This window comes from Pholcus phalangioides, unplaced genomic scaffold, assembly GCF_987345545.1.
Source record: "Pholcus phalangioides strain wild (caught in Gottingen) unplaced genomic scaffold, Ppha-v1.0 ptg000028l_1, whole genome shotgun sequence".
NCBI classification, from domain to species: Eukaryota; Metazoa; Arthropoda; class Arachnida; order Araneae; family Pholcidae; genus Pholcus; species Pholcus phalangioides.
The window spans coordinates 10,063,864-10,069,254 of NW_028301618.1; the positions used below are offsets into that span (position 1 = coordinate 10,063,864).

A 5,391-nucleotide genomic window follows, 5' to 3' on the forward strand; every position below is an offset into this window, starting at 1 on the left:
CATAGGAAATTCAAGTTGTTTCATATTGAAATATTTCACATATTTTGTGTACTTTGTAACTCGTTGCTTGTGAGACCGGGAAGGAAAAAATTTTGCAATTACACAATAAATGAAACATAAATTATCACTACATTGAATATTTAGTACAGCTTTTTTGTTATTTAATTTCTCAGGTAGATTTGTATGACACCCACCTCTCCATTGATGATACACACCAATATGGATGTTAATTTTTTCTACTCTATATATTTTCCAACCCGAACCTTGAAATATATAAGATTCAATTGAGTTTAGAACCTTAGAAAATGCATCCTTCAATTTTGTATTTATTAGATTCACAGTTAGAACTATTTGCGTAGATGAATTGAAATATGCATACCTGAAGTTAGTGTCGGTATCTAAATTCTTGATGAAAATTATAGTCAGAATGATAAAAAATTTTATGCTTTGTTGCCTTAAATGAGACTTGATTATTTTCTTGATTTCGCTCTTATTGTTAATTAATGCCCCGAGCGGATCTACTGCATTTTGTAACAATTTTGTGTAGTTTACTATGTAGCCATTGAAGGATGATTTTTCGGTTGCAAACATTTTTTGGAAAGGGGACAGCTGTGACATGTAAATTCAAAATTTTACTTCCAAAAACTAGACTTTATAAGCTAGCAAATAAATGAATCGAGTATATAATAAAATCACACTACAAATCACAATTACAATAGTAAATATTATAACGTCCATACCATGTTTCCCATTAATAAGCATTACGTAAAAATAATGTCAAGTTCTATAATACACCACTCCCTGTAAATCAATATCAAATAGACATCATTCTATAAGCTCTCCCCGTCTAAATAACACAAATCATTCATATAGTTTCACGAAGTCGGAGACACTTTGTAACCCCTTCATTAGGTTATCCAACATTTCCAGATTCACATTGAACCGATTTTTTATCAGGCCATTTTCGAGTCTGTAGAAATTGAGATAATTTGCCTTTTTATACTCAGTAGTTTCAAGGCAAATTCCTTTCCCCACATAAATTTTATAGTTGGGGATGTCCTTTGGTTTGTTGACGAAATCGTTCAACAAAATTAGGTCAAAGTTCATCTCATTATTAGATTTTTTTTGGAGGAGATGAGATATTCTCTTCAATGTCAAAATCTCTTCTCTTCTGTTTTTTCTTCAACAGAGAGCTAGCTAAGAAAATGAAATTTTTTGAATAAACAGGTCTGAAGTATGATAAGAATCACCATTATTTTATATTTAAATTCCAAGATTAGTTAAAATTCAAATTTTTTTCCACTTACTACTCAAGTTTTTATTTCTCCTTTTCAATTTCTTTTCGATTTGGGATATGGTATCTGAACCAGTCTCTAAAAATTTATTGAAAAATTAAATTTATTTTTAAATTCAAGATATACGTCTTTGTTTAAACCTAGAATATCAACTCTATGTACTCTGGTACGTATACCAAGAAGAATCGATAGTTTAAGTACCATGCAGTTTTTATTTTAGTTAGTATTCTAGGGTAAAAAAGTAATAATGAAAATAATAAATAGCCAATAAGTTAAGTACACTTACCCGATTCGCTCATGATGATGACTTGTAGATGCTTAAGATGCAGAGATCCAAGAGCTCTGAAGTGAATGTGAGTTAGCTCTGAGACTGGATGAGTTTAAATACTTTTTCCAGAAATGACCTATAGTTTTTGAAGGTTATCTTAAACGTTTGACAACCCCTTGGTCTCACCTTGACAACGACCCTCTTCATGAAAGTTTAATAACCCACAGCACTGGAGTGCATGTGTGTGTGTGTGTGTAGTCTCTTATCCCACATACCAGAAATTCCCAATTAAGCAAACAAGATGCTAAATAACCGAACGGAGACAGGAGATTGATTGTACGACTATTTTTATTTTTTCTATACATTTGCCTACATGGCTTACATATTAAAATCATGAAAGTTACAACATACTGGTACAAAAAGTTTCTTTCAGTTTTATCAGATGGTGATCAAACACTCGTTATCGTAGTCCATCATCTTCTTGCTTTGTTTGTTGAATTGAGGAGCACCAAGATTCAAATCTTTCACAATCTCAGAGTTGCTGAGAATTTTGAAATATCCCAGCTTTAATGGTAGCGTTTCAGGAACGTCAATTGCACTCGTAGTTGCAGCTTGAATACATTCTAGTATTGTAGAATACAACTTTTCACTGTAGAAATATGGTTTGTATTCCTTATCGCTTTCATTTGCTCTATACAAGAATATGAATCCGTATCGCTCCATCACTTGAGTTATTATGAAATCGACTTGGTTATTTTTTTTCAATTTATAGAGAAAGCACCTGTCACAGACTTTGATTGGTTCAAACAGAATATATTATATACCAGAAAACCGGTTTCTTACCAATAAATTTATGGAATTTCATTCTTTGATAAAAATCATGCTAGAACATGTTTGACATATATCTGAGAGCGAATCAGCGCTAATTAACTCAAAATTATTTTTCACAAATTCTTCAACCACATTCTCACTGTATTCAGTGTTTCTAGATAATCCATGCAAAGGCTTTTTTCTAGCTATATGCCATAAAAAATACAAACAGAAATGTCCACAACTTTTTGAATACGGTCCTTGGTATGTGATTTCATTCCACTCTAAAAATCTAGCGTTGTCATAAATAAATTTGCGTATTTTCAAAATCTTAGGTCTCGTACCGTAACTACAGAAATAATAACATTTTCCGTTTTCAAAATAAATAGCAACCCAATGACTTCCAGGTTCGCTAGCAGGGTCTAAATTCACAATGAATGCTATGAAATGTTTAGTTTTTTCAGGGAGTCTATCACACGCATAAACTCCACCAAAAATGTCTTTCAGAACAGGATCGTTCAGAGCCAACGTCCACAGCGTTACAGTGTCCATTTTTTAATAATCAATATAAATGTTTCTAGCCTTGTCGATTTCAATAACGTTATGGAATTCTGCATACACTATCAAATTCACCGTTTCTGATAAGGGCTCAGCAAATTTGAGATCGATGCTTAGAGAAGAGTTGCTTACCGGCGAGCTATGGCTTTCGTCTGCATTATAATCCACGCTTAAATCGAAGGCGTATAAACATAGCTTATACAAACTTCAAAGATAATCTATGTTTATGTCTTGATTGTGTAGATCGTTAAATAAGCTCATATAGCTTCTTGCATACAAGTTCAAATCATATTGAGGGGTGTATGGTTTTGAAGGTATCATCTGATTATCTTTTAGAATGCAGATGTAATTCACTCCATAGTTTTTAAAGTTGAATGGATTCTTTTTGAAATTACCATTGAATGCTGCATTCGATACCAATCCAACGATGATTCGAGTGGGATTAGGTCCTATATATACATTGTTAACAATATTAGACTGAACATCAGAACCGAGCGTAAAACTTTTCACATCAACCCTCCTGATAGGTAACTTAACTACTGCGTGTTCCAAAGCCTTTTGTTGAGCTAGAAATATGCTCGGTGACACTGAAACTTTTCGAATGAGTAAAGCTGCATGTTGTATGAGGAGTTTATAATTTTCACTAGTCCCCATCAAAACAAATGCTTCTTTGCTGCGTTCAAATTTTAATCGAAGTGAGACATTTGGAATTATAAGTTTACTTTGATGAGTCAAATCTAAATGAAGAGGGGGAGACTAGGTCAACTGTAGCGCTGTTTTTCGTAAACGCATATCGTTTAGCTAAACCAATGTTGAAAGGTCTTACTGCTTTTGTGGGATCTGGCTCATCTGCAGAGCTTGGTGTATCATGAGAAAAAAGTCCTGCAGTAAGGTAGGTGTTTTGAGCTTTTTCGGGATAGAACAATAAGGCTTCCAAAATGCTTCGATAACCATAATTTGGATTAGATGATATTAATTTATCATTGAGGTACACAGACACTTGAGAAGCCCATGTATTACCGATATAATTAATCACACTAACTTTATCACTTGCTTCATCAGTATTTGATCCATCAGCTTTCACAACTTTGACTTGTAAATGTATCAGAGCATTAGATAAGTCAAGATAATGTTCACTTGATCCGGGTACAAAGAATTCAATAGGGGATTTATCACTTATACTTGACACTGGACGAACTTCAACAAGCGAAGAATTCTCTATAGCTAACTGCACAGGATTTTCCGAAAACAATTCTAGTTCTGATTTCAGACAGTAACATTTATTTTTCTGCATGTTTTATGAAAATATATCAATGTCTTTATTTCCTTTCCGTTTTTTGCTTCTCTTTGATGGTTTCTGTTTGGTTTTTCGCCTTTTTATAGCCCCTCCAGATTGTAATTTTCTCAAAACATCGTCTTTTATACTCCCTCCAGTTTCTTTTAATCGATCTTTCGCCAATTACATCTTCTGCAACTCTGCTTCCTGTTTTAATTAGCTGACGGCCAAGATATTTTCCAGCCGAAAAAATCATTGGAATGGCATAACGACCTAAATTTGACCAGAATCCATATCCTCTCTGATATCTAGAGCCTTGAAAATATGGGACATTTCCTCCGGCTTGATTACAATAATATTCAGTGCATTCAGAAACAGGTAACATGTTCAGGTTGCAGCTAGGCTACTTTGATTTTATACTTTTCGGGGTTGTTTTCTAAAACTAAGTACTAAGAACACTTTCCCTGAAGTAAAGGTTACGCGGGATCCGCTACTGTTTCGTATCTCTATTTCTATTGTATCGAAATATTTTTTTCTCACTGGAAAGTATAAAGGTGATGAATAAGTTTGAACTATCTGTTCATTTTCATCTTTTAAAACAGGAATTATACGTAGAAGTGGAGCGCTGACATCACCCACTCTACTATATGATGTAATGTCGCAATAAACAAAAAGCTCGGACTGACCTGCCGTTAAATCTAGATTCCTTCTTCAAATGATGAATCGCTAAAACCTAGCATATCTTTTAACTCATCGCAGAAGACAATTTCATGCTTTTTAGGAACTTCCATCTCCACTTTCTTACTGGCCAATATTCGCATAGAAACTTTTTTAAAGCTCGACAGAAACGTTTCTGGAATAGTATATAGACCAACAGGTATTTCTAAGTTATCAGATTTATGAACTTTTTCTTTCTGTTTGATCGGTTTTTCAATAATTTTAAAGTACTCCATATTTTCTAACACACTTTTGTTGATATCTTTTTCATTAAAATTAAAAAAAGTAATAGATTCTATTTCTTTCTCATTTTCATCTATACTAAAAATATTGCTAAGAATAGGAGCATGCCTCTTGCTAATTAACACAGCATAATTTGGCATGATATCCATAATGACAGTATTATCATCTCGATAAAACGTAACAACATTTCTTCCTACGATGGAATTGATGTTTTCATTCAGTTT

At 33.4% G+C, this 5,391-nt stretch overlaps 1 long non-coding RNA gene across 1 annotated transcript; it reads right to left on the reverse strand.

Annotated features, from left to right (window-relative positions):
* Positions 1-1,304: 1,304 nt before the first annotated feature.
* LOC149067936 (uncharacterized) lies at positions 1,305-2,702 on the reverse strand. Its single transcript, XR_016195299.1, has 2 exons — positions 1,582-2,702; positions 1,305-1,373 (listed from the first exon to the last, which is right to left on the reverse strand). It is a non-coding gene; the product is annotated as an uncharacterized LOC149067936 (long non-coding RNA).
* Between the last annotated feature and the right edge of the window lie 2,689 nt (positions 2,703-5,391).